Source organism: Penaeus monodon, chromosome 4 (assembly GCF_015228065.2).
Source record: "Penaeus monodon isolate SGIC_2016 chromosome 4, NSTDA_Pmon_1, whole genome shotgun sequence".
In the NCBI taxonomy this organism is placed as follows: domain Eukaryota; kingdom Metazoa; phylum Arthropoda; class Malacostraca; order Decapoda; family Penaeidae; genus Penaeus; species Penaeus monodon.
In genome coordinates, this window is record NC_051389.1 from 4,962,809 (window position 1) to 4,977,808 (window position 15,000).

The 15,000-nt window shown below is 38.5% G+C and overlaps 1 protein-coding gene across 4 annotated transcripts in view; it reads left to right on the forward strand.

Moving 5' to 3' along the window:
* Window positions 1-8,154: 8,154 nt before the first annotated feature.
* The window catches only part of LOC119568966 (glycoprotein 3-alpha-L-fucosyltransferase A-like), a 70,681-nt gene continuing 63,835 nt past the window's right edge, over window positions 8,155-15,000 (forward strand). For 2 of the 4 annotated variants that reach the window (XM_037917348.1, XM_037917369.1), the window contains exon 1: window positions 8,155-8,602. The gene's annotated coding sequence lies outside the window, so the exon portion shown is untranslated. Of the gene's footprint in view, window positions 8,676-13,143; window positions 13,164-15,000 lie in introns of those variants that run through there. The other 2 variants (XM_037917361.1, XM_037917364.1) reach the window with 2 other exon arrangements.

Here is a 15,000-nt window from a genome sequence, read left to right on the forward strand (position 1 = left end):
GTTGTTGTTTTTACTTCCTTGTGGATGTTTTCCTTTTTTCTTTGTTCTCTCTCTCTCTCTCTCTCTCTCTCTCTCTCTCTCTCTCTCTCTCTCTCTCTCTCTCTCTCTCTCTCTCTCTCTCTCTCTCTCTGTCTTCGTCCGCGCTTCAAGTTAATCACGAGGTTTGTTATTCTTTTTATTAGTTGCACGTATACACGTGCATGTGTATAAAACGACTTCTCAGCCTCTCCCAGTCACGACTCTGAGCCAAAGCAGGGTAGGAGTCGTGAGTGTGCCGTCGTGTGACCTTCCTTGACCTCGATTCCAGACGACCTTCCCCTGCGTGACCTAGGAGCTTCTTCTCAGCGCTCAGCCAAGCTTTCTCATTCTGATCGGGGGGAAAGGAGGGTAGTGGGCAGCTGTCTTCTCCCTTTAACCTCCTTCCTCCTCTTTCTTCCTTTGTTTTATCTCTTCTCGTACTCGCTTTTACCCTCCCCAGCTGATCTCCCTCTTCCCTCCCCATTTCCTCTGGCTCTTTACTTTCCAACCGAACTTTTTCTCTTACCAACATCCCACTCCTCCTTCCTTAACCCCACACTTCCTCTCCCCACCTCAGTCCTCCCTCCTTAACCCCCACTTCCCCCCTTTCACCCCAACCCTTCCTCTATAACCCCCTTCTCGTACTGGCTTTTACCCTCTCCAGCTGTTCTCCCTCTCTCGCTCTACCTCATTAACTTGCGCAGGTAGTGTGGTGACGTATCCGGGCCTGCGCTTCCATGCTCTACCGATGGACGAAACACTTGTAAACTTTGGCTGAACACTTGTACATCGAGGTTTAAGAGTTGCAACTTGTGTGAAGAGTCGATGAATCCGGAGATATGGAGCTTTGTAATTTTTATTTCTCGAAGTAATAATTGTATGACCAATCTGCTATTTATCTATTTTTTTTTTTTTTTAGCTTCTGGTGGTTTCATTTGATCTGATTGATTGATTTTTGCTTCTAAAGGATTTTTTATTGATTAAAAGGGCCGGCTATATGTAAGGGTCTTCATCGATTTTGCGTGAAATAGATATGTTTGTGTGTGTGTGTGTAGATAGATAAATGGATAGATAGATGGATATGCATATATGTATATAAATATATAGACACACACACACACACACACACACACACACACACACACACACACACACACACACACACACACACACACACACACACACACACACACACACACCACCACGCACATGCGGTTGCACTGTAGATGATGGTGACCTTGGATGGGTGGATGAACACCATGGCATTGCTCTTTTTATTATCCTCCGCTGGCCATCATTTATGTCAGGAATATATATATATATATATATATATATATATATATATATATATATATATATATATATATATATATATATACGTGTATACGTGTGTGTGTGTTTGTGCATATGTATATATACATATATATACATAAGAATACACAAATATATATATATACATATATATACACATACACACAAACACATGTGTATCATACATATATGTATATATGTATACACATGTGTGTGTGTATGTACGTGTATATTTATGTATATGTGTATATATGCATATATACATATATACATACATACATATATATAATATATATATATATATATATATATATATATATATATATATATATATATATATTATATATAATGCACACATTCACGTATATAAATGCATATATATATTTATATATATGTATATATACGCATATATAAATACACACACACACACACACACACACACACACACACACACACACACACACACACACACACACACACACACACACACACACACACACACACACACACACATACACACACAACACACACACACACACACACACACACACACACACACACACACACACACATATATATATATATATATATATATATATATATATATATATATATATATATATATATATATATATATATGTATATATATATATATGTGTGTGTGTGTGTGTGTGTGTATGAATTATGCATAGGTATGAGGATAATGACGATAGAGGAGCATGAGCGTCCGTAGGCCTAACAGAGATATCGTGTATTTTATGGCTGTGAATAAATCTGTTTAAAAGGGCAATGTTCAGTTCGAATTACAGGAAAAAACGGAGATGTAGTAAGAGCTGATTCCAATAACCGTTATCGATAAACAGCCATCTTTCCCTCCCGTGTCACACTCGGAGGGGAAACCGTGTATGTTACATTCTTCATGTCTTCTATAACTTACTTTAAACGCAATAATAATAACGATAATTACTATTTAATGGCTATAATAATTATATACATGTGAGGAGCTAGTTTCATAATAGTTTCATTATATTTGCACCTAGTGTTTGCCGCCTGAAAAGTGACATCTGGCGGTGGAATGCACTTTAGCAGACGTCGCTTTACCGCTCTTCATTAGCGGACACTTATGACTAAATGCTAATTACAGAGCTCTTTGTAAAAGGAGACTTCGTTGAGGGATTCATTAAGGAAACTGTTCTTTGGAGTTTAAAAGACGGTGCTAAATTAGTTTAAGCTTTGATGAGATTGAAAAAATACGACATATTTCAGACAGATTTTAGTTAGTATATGTTTGTATGTAAATTAGTCTTGAGTATAATCATGATATTTAATCATCACCCATTGGTTTATCCCACATAAAGTACAAGCAATGGAGTCTCAAGAGGAAGAAATATAATCCATCAGAACAAAAAAATCACAAAGAAACATTAACCTAAAAGTAGCGGAGAAGGTCACGCTAACACGACTTTTCGGCGCAAGGTCGATGGCCAGACAACGAGGGGCGACGACCCCCGTGGACACTAGCCCGGGGCCACGACGTCTTTGAGGTGCAGCGTCACCACGGAGTCATCACGACTGGCATCAGACAGGCGGTTCCTGCGCGCAAGTTTTTTTGGCCGTGCATTTCAGGAGGCGATGGCCGATGGCACACGCATGCGCGCGCACGGTAGGAGCGGTCGCGCCCACTGGACGACACGCACACCCTCACACCATATGTCCACCGCTATATTCACTCTCACTTGTATGTATATGTATATATGTATTATACATATATATATATATATATATATATATATATATATATATATATATATATATATATATGTACATGTGTGTGTGTGTGTGTGTGTGTGTGTGTGTGTGTGTGTGTGTGTGTGTGTGTGTGTGTGTGTGTGTGTGTGAATGCATGCATGCATGCATGTATGATTATATTGTGTATATAATAGGAAGATGGAGATCATAGAAGACCTATGGCAAATATAAACACTCCGAAATATTTCCAACACACATCACCATGCGTATCTGTGAGCACTCATAAGCATATGTTGCAATGTTGTTGCACCATGATGAACGACACACGGACAACCCAAGACGGGAACACCACATAAATCCAACAGCATAACATCCCTGCTGCTTGGGTTAAATCTCGTGCATGCGGGTCAGCTATTTTCCTCATGAAATCATGCTGGCTTGAGGATGCAGTGAAGGGGGAGGGAATGGTAGGAGGTAACCTGATATGGCAAACTGTCGTCGAGTCTCGATATCTTTGACGTTCCTCTCTCGTGGTTCCCGTGGGGGGATTAAAGCATTCACGCAGAACTGAAAAGAAATAAATACTCGTGTTTGAAAGTGATACAGATAGAGAATGCAAATAAATGAAGAAATTAAAAAAACGGTCCGTACAAAGTTTCGTGTTAAAAATTATAAAGATACAGAATGCAAATATATGACGATGTAGAAGAAGAAAAAATAAGGTACCAGTAACATAACAACGACGCACAGGACACAAGGGGAAACGAAACAAGAAAAAAAAAGTTACACAAAAATAGAGTGTTGAACGGATATTTGAACAAGGACAGAGCTACAGGATGTTGACGCAGAACACAAATCGGTTTACTATTGACTGTGTAACATGAGTGCGTACCATTTCCTGCGATTGAGCCAGTCGTTACGAGACAGTCAAGCATGTCGAAGGTCATCGGGGAGAGTCACTGTTACGCCCTGGTCACTGGTCACTGGTCGGTCACGGGATCAAACAAACGGGATTTAACAAGTACACGGATTTATGATAATACACATTCTAGGCAGTTACATCTTGGGGTTTAACAAGTCCAACACATGAATGATGATAACACATACAAAGTTAATTATAATTTGGGACTTAACAAGCACATCTATTTATGAAAAAACATACAAGCCATTTCAACTTGGGACTTGGGACAAGTACAACAATTACAGTAACATACTAAGCAGATACACCTTGAAATATAACCAATTAATCATGATAACACACACACAAGTCAGTTACTGTGATAAACAAACACATGAATCAATCACTGTATTTAACACGCAAGCAAATATGATAAAACACACAAACCAGTTACCATAACAACAGATATATATTGAACAGTTTACTACAGCAAGAGAACAAATTCACAAATAAACCAGTTCTGAGGAATGATACGTGAGAAAACAAATCACAAAAAAATATCACACCAAAAAGGAAAAATATATTCACAAACACGTATATACGTATATATGTGTATATATATATATATATATATATATATATATATATATATATATATATATATATATATATATATATATATATATATTCCACGCTTCCGCCCGCCCTCTCTGTGACCTTGTATTGTCTCTGTTACTGGGTGTTACCGTGTATTTACTAGGTCACTGAGATGTTGCTGATTGATAAGGTCACGTGAAATGCAACAAAAGTTATCAAGATAATTTCCATACATTTATTTCTCTCTAATTCTAATTCTAATACAGCAAAAATCATGAAAATCATTTTGACATGTGTATTTTCTTCTCTGTCTCTAAATCTAATTCGGTTTAGAGTCATAAAACATTATCATATTATCATTCGCCAGGGTAACTACCCATGCATGATCTTGCTTTAGAAGTTTAGTGCATGATCGAAGGTAAAATCGTGCACGCACAGTACGGAGCTGCAGGTTAATCGGACTCCCACGCCCTCTGGCTTCTCGCAGTTCTGTTGACTAAATTGTGGAAAAAATAGGCTTCACATAATCACTCCATCTATCTATCTAGTTGTCTATATTTACATACAGACATAAACACATACATCCATGTGTATATATGTATATATGTATATATATATATATATATATATATATATATATATATATATATATATATTATATATATATATATATACACACACACACACACACACACACACACACACACACACACACACACACACACACACACACACATATATATATATATATATATATATATATATATATATATATATATATATATATATATATATATATATATATATATATAAGTACGTATGTATGTACACACATACACAACGCGTATTAGACCTTATATCCGAAAAAAACAACAAGGCTGTAGGCCACCACGAAGTTGCTTCAGTGATAGGAAGCACCTGCGCCGAAGGTTTAATTACTGTTTTTTATTATCTTTTCTGTTGAATTTTTATGCCGATTGGATAAGACAACGCGATGTGGTATGATGGACACGCGAGTCTACGTAGGTTATACTTTTCTTTTGCAGACTGTCACGCAAGGTCACTGCATTTACGTTTGTGTATGTATGTTTATATTATGTATGCATGTATTATGTACACACACACACACACACACACACACACACACACACACACACATATATATATATATATATATATATATATATATATATATATATATATATATATATATATTTAATTGTTCATATTCATACACACCTGTGTGTGTGTGTGTGTGTGTGTGTGTGTGTGTGTGTATATATGTATATATATATATATATATATATATATATATGTATATGAATCTATATCTATCTATCTACCTACAATAAGTATATACATTATGAATTATATATATATATATATATATATATATATATATATATATATATATATATATATATATATATATATATATATATATATATATGATCACACACGCGATGTGTAAACTGCTGTAACTTATCAGTCCTTTAGACTGCGAAGTTGTCTGACGTTAGGCGCCGAAGTGACAAAAAGCGACATTCCGGATTGAATTAATACAAATTGGTTAAGTAAAAAAATGAGACAACAGCTTTTTAAAAAGTTAGTCTTCTCAGTATAATTTTTTGCCTTACATTCTTTATTAATTTCTCCTCGACCTTTCCCTCTCGCCGTCACTCTCTGTATTGGCAAGGCGATTCTGTAATTTCTGTAAATTCCTTTCGTGGCTCCATGTTTACTGAAATTCTTATAAGTTTCTTGATTGAGTTTCCTTGTGTGGGAATAAAGATCGATGATAATGCATGAATTTATTATGTCGACTTCGGGATATCTAAAGGAAACCCGTTTGTTTTCATATCTGTATGTATTCTGTCGTATTGAGGGTTGCCACCGAAGATTACGTTTGTGTATGTATTACTTTGGTGAAGAAAAAACTGACTTTACTATCAATATCTACACATTCATCAATTGCCGGGAATGTACGGCCAACATCAGTAGTAGATTGCTCGCGTAAATTATGATTCTGACCGCTCATTAGCTGCAAAACCATTTCATCAATCGCTATCGACAGTGAACAATGTATCACAAGTAACAGACGTGTTTCTGCCATGTCTGAACCCTGTTAATGACTCCGCCAAGGCTGGTAATGCGTCCGCGGAACGCAAGACGTGGCACCAGCGCGCGGGTCCGTTCAATTGATCGCGTGTGTGCGAGGTTGCCGAGTCTGTGGCACTGCCCAGCGCACCGCCGGCTGCCGTTGGCCTGCATGCGGTGCCAGGACGGAATTCAGGGCAAGTGATGAACAGCCGTAGAATTACCTGACGATCCACTATGCTGGCGAGGGCGAGCAAACCGGTGAATTTCCGTGGCGCCGCGTCGGGGAGGAATGGCGGCCGAGGCGCGGGAGGCCGTTGCGGCAGCGGACAGGCATGGCAGAGAGATGGCAAATCCGTTCGGTTACATCGCCCAATTTATTTGTCCCTGGCTTCTGGCTTCCTGGGTTATGCAATCCAGAAGTTAAGGCACGCTTTTGGGGTAATTTAAACGCCGTGTTAGTCTGCGCTCGTGTGTTCAGCCTTGGCGTGACAAATAGGCGTCCTGAGTGAGAGCAAAGGCGGTTCATTCAGGAGGCCGTGGCGTGCCCGAGTTCCTCAGTGCGCGCTCCAGGTTGTAAACCATGGATCGTGAGAGAGACTTTAACTGCCCTGTGGTATAATCACTCCACCTGTACCACCTGACTAAACTGTGCAACTGGTCGTTAATGTTGCAATTGCTCTTCGATGAAACACACGTTTTCCGGTATATTAATTGATCGAATTGGTACTAAAGCTGATACCGGGAGCTTCAGCTGGGCGCTCGCCATTTTTACTCCAGAAATATTTATTCATTTCAGTTTTTCTTTTCTTCAGACTCTCGAATATGTTTACATTTCACGCGTCTGTCTTATTACGTCATAAGCAAGAATCATGGAAACAATTATTGGAAAACAAAATACACACACACACACACACACACACACACACACACACACACACACACACACACACACACACACACACACACACACACACACACACACACACACACACACACACACACACACACACACAGGAGTATCATCAGGAAAGTAATGAGGCTAGACAGGGTACTCAGAGTCGTATAGGAGGGGAAAAAAGGCGAATGGGCAGCGCATAAGGTCTTAGGAGAACGGTAATAATAGGCAGCGAGGGAAGACACGGGAATAGTGTTGTAGGTGTGGCGTCCCACGGAAGGAAAGCAGCGACGTGCAAAAGGGGGAAACAGAAATACCATGAGCGAGCAAGTGCATGCGTCGGGATGGTCCGGACTGCAGCAGGAGAGAGAGAGAGGTTGGGCGAAGGAAAAACGGGAAAAGGAGAGAAGAGATAAAGAAGAATGAGAAAGGAATAACTAGGGGTTTATATAGCCGTCATGATCTAGTAAGAAGAGAGAGAGAAAAAAAGTAGAACGGGAAAGGAAGGGAAAAGGATAGAGGAGAGGGGATAAAGAGAAGGGAAGGGGGGTGCGTGATTTCCCAGGCAAACGGTGCCGCCGACTCGTTACTCGCCGTGTCAGTGCTGGTTCTGGAGCCGTGCGGAGTAGAGGCCCGACGCTCGACGCTCTGTCTCCGTCCACGGCCTCCCCCCCTCCTCCCCTCTATCCCGCGCTATTCCCCCCTTAAACAACTCCGGTCTTCGCATTTTTGAGAGACGTATTCGTTTTAATTTGTACTACCGAATCGTGTGACGGACGTAGTGGCTCGCAGTGTGAAGAGTGGACTTGGAAGTTGACAAATTGTACGAAGCTCGTGGAGTGTTCCCCCTCAAGAACCACCGGGGACCCGCGCTCCTCATTTTAAAGAAAATCATATAGACGCGTATATACATTCTCCATCTAAATTCGAAAGGACGCTTTGAAAAAAAAAAGTTAAGAAAAAAAAACCTAGATGGAGACCAATGAAATTTCTTCATGATCACCAAGACGTTCCTGAAGTTGCTCTACTGACGGGTTAGTACACTACAAGTTCTCCTGCAGGTGGTAATACAAGACTGGAAAAAAGCCCCGTCTCTTCCTCTTGGACGTAAGCCTACATGATACAAAACCGGTGTATGTGTTATTTTAACGCTAGCCTCACCATTAAAACCTTTTATCACGGCCCTTCCCTTTAAAAGCGTGTCGTGTGATTCCAGTCTCTCTCTCCTATCACCTCTTACCCGTGATTTTTTTTTTTAGAGAGAGAGACCGTTCGAGCAAGCATGTGTTTGGGGAGGTAATCAATATGACTTGCCGGAGACCTGTTATTGTAGGCACTGTCCCTGGCGCTCTGGTATGGATGGGAGACGCGACCTGGGACCTCCTCGTGTTGTGCTTGGAAAGGGTGGGCTGTGGGAGTTGCGTTGCTATGGTTACGTTGCTGTGTTAACTGCGTCTTCTAGTGAATGTGTTTATGTATATATATATATATATATATATATATATATATATATATATATATATATATATATAGATAGATAGATAGATAGATAGATAGATAGATAGATAAGTTGATCTGTGTGTTCTGTAGATACGTGTATGTGTTTGTGTGTGTTTGTGTATCCGGAAGGGGGGAGGGAGTGAATTCAGCCCATTTTTCTTTGTTTTTTTTTATATTTTCCCATCGCTGTCTCCCCGTCTCGTCTCTCTTTCTGAAAGGAGGGACTCCCCCCCCACACTTCTCTTCCATCTCTCTCTTCCTCTTCCTCCTCTCTCCTTCTCATTTCTTCATCTTTCCTTCGCTGTGCCCGGCTTCCTTCCCTCCGTAATTCACAGTAACAAAATTTTCCTATTTTATTAGTGATCTAGGAAGATAAATTCGTCCGGCTTCTGGAAAACATCACCAAAGAGACGATTAAAAATGATTAAATGGATGGTTACCACATATATATTTGACATACGTTATACTTGTCGGCAAAATGTTATGTACAGGAATAGTTCGACTTTTTAATTGTAATATTTCATAATCAATATTGTCATTATTTTAATGTTGTTTCCTTTGGTGTTATTAATAATGGTTATCTCCATCACTGTATTATTATTATTATTATTATTATTATTATTATTATTAATGTTGTTTTGTTATTGTTATTAATATTTTTATTATTTTTATTATTTTTATTTATTTTTGTTGTTGTTGTTATTTTGTTGTTGAATAATAATAATAATAATAATAATTATTATTATTATTATTATTATTATTGTTATTGTTATTATTATTATTAATGCAGTTATAAATATTACGCGGTTTAGAAGCGTGACATTGCAAAAGATGACGGATGGGTGTTAGCCTAATGTGTTATGCGTGAGTATGTGAAGCAAAATGAGAGGAAAAAAGTGCGATGATAAGAATGAAAAAAAAAAAGATAGATGACATTTAAAAGGGAGTGAATGTAAAGTGAAATATTAGTAATGGCGGAGAGAGGGATGAGGGAGAAGGAGAGGGTAGAGAGGAGACTGAGAAGGAAGAGGGGAGAGAGGGAGAAGGAAAGAGGGGTGAAGGGGGGTTGGTAAAGGAGGGGATTGGGAAGAATGGGTCTTTGGAAGTGACGAAGACGACAAACAAGAGGATAAAAGGGAGGGTGAAAGAGAAGGGTATATAGGACGAGGAAGGATACAGTGCTAGCGTGTAACTGCGTATGAATGAGCATGTATAAAGGAGAGAGAGGAGAGCGGAATAGGGGAAAATGAGAGGGAGAGGGAGTAAGAGAGAGAGATGGATTGTATATAATTATATATATATAATATATATATATATTATGGTATATATAATTATAAGGAGAATAGGGGATATAAATATAGTAATGATAAATATAGATATGTATATGTATATATATATATATATATATATATATATATATATATATATATATATATATATGTATATGATATATATAATTATATATATATATATATATATATATATTATATAATATATTATTATATATATATATGTATATGATATATATATATATATGATAGATATAGATATATATGTTTATATATATATATATATATATATATATATATATATATATAGAGAGAGAGAGAGAGAGAGAGAGAGAGAGAGAGAGAGAGAGAGAGAGAGAGAGAGAGAGAAAGAAAGAAAGAAAGAAAGAAAGAAAGAAAGAAAGAGAAAAAGGCAAAGAGGGGGGGGGGTCGCATTACACTGTATATACACATTTCCTTGTATACATACATATAAGCCCATATACAGTAGAATTGGGTGTTTTGTTCACCGATGCAACAGATTAAGCGCGGTCGTGGGTCGATAGATATTAAGTATAATCGTGTGCGTTTGGCCCGATTGCGTGTTGGAGGGGATATGCAATCACAAACGATTCTGCGCTTGGTGATAATTACTCGTTTTGTATACACACGGGCGCGCAACATGGCACTTAGAGGAACACGGGCGTGTACGTATTCGCTCGCGAATACGTGCACACTAACACGCACGCACGCACGCATGCATGCATACACACACATACACTCACTCACTCACACTCATACTCATACACTCACTCTCACTCACACTCATACACTCTCACTCACACTGACACTCACTCTCATGCTCACACTCTCACTCACTCACACTGACATTCACTCACACTCACTCACACTCATAAACAAACACAAAACCATAGCTCCCTTCCTACCTCTCTCTTATACACAAACACACTCTCCCGCTCCCCCATTTCACACTCTTCCACCCCCTCCCCCCCATTCCACACACACTTTCCACCCCCCTCCCCCATCCACACACAGAGCACACACCCCGAGTAATATGCCCTGTCACACGGTCACCCGAGCTGTAACAGGAAAGGAGGGGAAAGGGGCGGAACTTGTGTTATTATTCTCAGAAATAAAACACCATTTGCCAACCCCCCCGTTTAATATTCCGACATACTTCGAGGTATGCTATGCCAAGTGAGAATCTATTCTTTACGAAATATGCTGTGACGATATGCATTCATTTTTTTTTTATTTATTAGTTTGTTAAGAGTTTTGTAAGTGGTTGAGGCTTAAAAGAAGACGTCGGTGCTCCTGAAAAGAGTGAAAAAATAACTAGTTTGTGAGCCTGGTGCTGGACAGGGTTAGCGAATATGATACTGTTGCTTGTAGTGAAACCACGTGGCTTTTTAATCCATATGTGTTTGTTTGTCTTTTTTGTGTTGTTTATTTGTCTGTTTTTTTATTTTATTTTATTTGCTTTATTGTGTTAATGGGTGTTTTTATTGTGATGTGTTAATTTTTTTGTGTGTGTTATGTTTGTTTATTCATTTTGATAGTGTATTAAGAGGAAGAAGGAGAAAAAGAAAAAATAAAGAAAAGAAAAGAAAGAAAGAAAGAAAAATATATATACACATATCCTTTCTCAGAATATGAATGTATACGAATGTCAAATGAATAGAATATATGAATTGAGAGAGATGGAGAGGGAGGGAGGGAGGGAAGGAGAGAGGGAGAGCGAGAGTAAGAGGGAGGGAGCGAGAGAATGAGAGCGAGAGGGAGCGAAAGAGAGAGAGCGAGAGGGAGCGAAAGAGAGAGAGCGAGAGGGAGCGAAAGAGAGAGAGCGAGAGGGAGCGAGAGAGAGAGAGCGAGAGGGAGCGAGAGCGAGAAGGAGCGAGAGAGAGCGAGAGGGAGCGAGGGAGGAGAGAGGAGAGAGAGAGAGCGAGAGGAGGGGAGAGGAGAGGAGAGAGAGAGCGAGGAGGGAGCGAGAGAGAGCGAGAGAGAGAGAGGAGAGGAGGGGAGAGAGAGCAGAGAGAGAGAGAGAGAGAGAGAGAGAGAGAGAGAGCGAGAGGAGAGCGAGAGAGAGAGAGACGAGAGTGAGAGAGAGAGAGAGAGAGAGAGAGAGAGAGAGAGGAGAGAAGGAGAGGAGGGAGGAGAGAAGAAGGAGAGAGAAGAGAGAGAGAGAGAGAGAGAGAGAGAGAGAGAGAGAGAGAGAGAGAGAGAGGAGATGAAAAGTAACGTGTAAACACTTCTCAGAATATTTGGTTGATTTACTTTGCGTTTTTGTCTTTGCGTTCATGAATAATTATTTCTTCTCTTCTATATTCCCTTGTTTCATTGTGACGTTAATATTTGTTATTGTATAAGGAATTTATATCGTAACGTCAATAGCAAAGTAATAGTCTCTCTCTCTCCCTCCTCTCTCTCTCTCTCTCTCTCTCTCTCTCTCTCTCTCTCTCTCTCTCTCTGTCTGTCTCTCTCTCTCTCTCTTTCTCTCTCTCACTCTCACTCCTTCCTTCCTCCCCTCTCCTCTCTTCTCCTCTCCTCTCCCTCTCTCTGATTCCCTCTCGCTTGCACATACACACGTATTCACAAAAACGTGCACCTGTGAACACGTAAGCATTCAAAATGAACACATGTGCATATCCAAAAGCTAAACATTTTACAGTACATAGTGGATCAAACGGCCTCCCTTACTGAACTGTTGGCTAATACCTCTCTGTGTTTGCATTTCTCAAGTGAAAGAAATACGTCTATGTCTTCATCATCTTATCTTCATCTTCGTCTTCATCATCTTATTTCATTGGTATTGTTATTACTACTACTGCTGCTATTATTATTATTATTATTATTATTATTATTATTATTATTATTATATACCGTTCATTCATTCCGCGTTAGAGATCGTTGGTGAGTTTCTTTTAAAAGCAAACATTTTTTTCCACTGTTTTTTGAGAAACAGATCGACTGATATGTGTATGCACTGACGGTTGGTAATAGTTATTTTTTTTCCTTTTAATAGACTGTGTTATGATTTTGAAACTAATCTTTCATTTTTCGGGAGAGGTTGTAGTTGTTATTATTACCATTAGTAAGATTGTTGGAAGAAAGTTATTGATGGCAGTGATGCTGTTAATAACAATGATGACGATGGTAATGATTATTCTAATTATGGTGATGTTAAATGATGATGTTGATGATGATGATAGCAATATTGATTATGAGGACGAGAATCATAATAACAACATCATTAATAACTACAAAGATAAACACAAACGTCATAATAGAAAGCTACTATTCATGTTCACCTGCAATTTGCAACACAGGACTGTCCTCGGTTGTTGCTTCTAGTCACGTATGTGTTCCATCGTCCGAGGTGTTTGCCGAAGCCGAAGTCAAAACAAGGTTGATAGGGTTTCAAAGCATGCAAACAAAGCGTGCCCGTTTACAGGTATATTTGGTGTGCTTGAGACGCGAAAATGAGAAATCTTGGTTATTGTAATTGTTTTTAAATGCAATATAGGGTGAAAGTGGGGGGAGGGGGGTATTGTTAAAATGTAAAATGGAAAGATAGGTAGGGAGTGGCAATGATTTATTAATTTGTAATGTGAAGTAGGATAGGATTTATTTATTATTTATAATGTAGGGTCTAGTCAAGGTGACTGAAGATAGTGAGGGAAAATGAGGGAAAGACTGAATCTAGTGTTGTTTTCGTCTCTCATGATGGTGAGTGTGATGGTGATGGTGAGGATGATCCTCTTACTTATCAGCTTCATTTTCGTTCTTATCCTTATCTGCATAAACATGTCTATCTTCATCATCATATTATCCTCCTCCTCCTTCTTCTTCTTCTTTTTCTTCTTCTTCTTCTTCATCTTCATCATCTCTGTAATCACAATCACAATCAGCTTTATCGCCATCACCGTTTTAATCATCACCACTAGCATCATCATTATCACAATAATCAACAGAATTACCATTACAGCCAATTCTAAATCCATATTAGTCGCTTTCTTTTCCTTCTATAAATTAAACTATTATGTTTTTTTTCACCCACGATAACGCTTACCATATTATAAATAGATAGAAAATAGAAATATGTCATTTGTTACCCGAAGTTCCCACAACCAAAATCGACGTTCAGTTGTTCACACGCGATTCCCTCCATCACCAAGGAAGTTCAGCATGTTCAGCGCATTGGAGGCATAACACGGAACTTAAATTTTGTGAACACGATGTCTTTGTCGACATTAGACCTCAGTTGTTCATAATATTTAGCTGAGTCAGATGTCGTTCGCGCTACAGTTTTCATTTTTTTTTTTAACATTTACGAAACTTCGTTGCATTTATAGCTAAATACGGGGAAGAATTTCGTTAATTCTGTTTGATTTTGCACGTTTTAAGGGGAGTGAATGAAATGGAAGCAAGTACTGTTGAGGATTTAGTGAGGGTAATAGTAAGATCAACCTGTAATGATAATGGTGATAATTATTATTATTGTTATTATTATTTTTTGCTGTTGTTGTTGTTGTTGTTGTTATCATCATTCTTATTATTGTTATTATTGTTATCATTGTTATTATTATTGTCATTATTATTATTATTATTGTTTTTATTTTTATTATTATTATTAATCATTATTA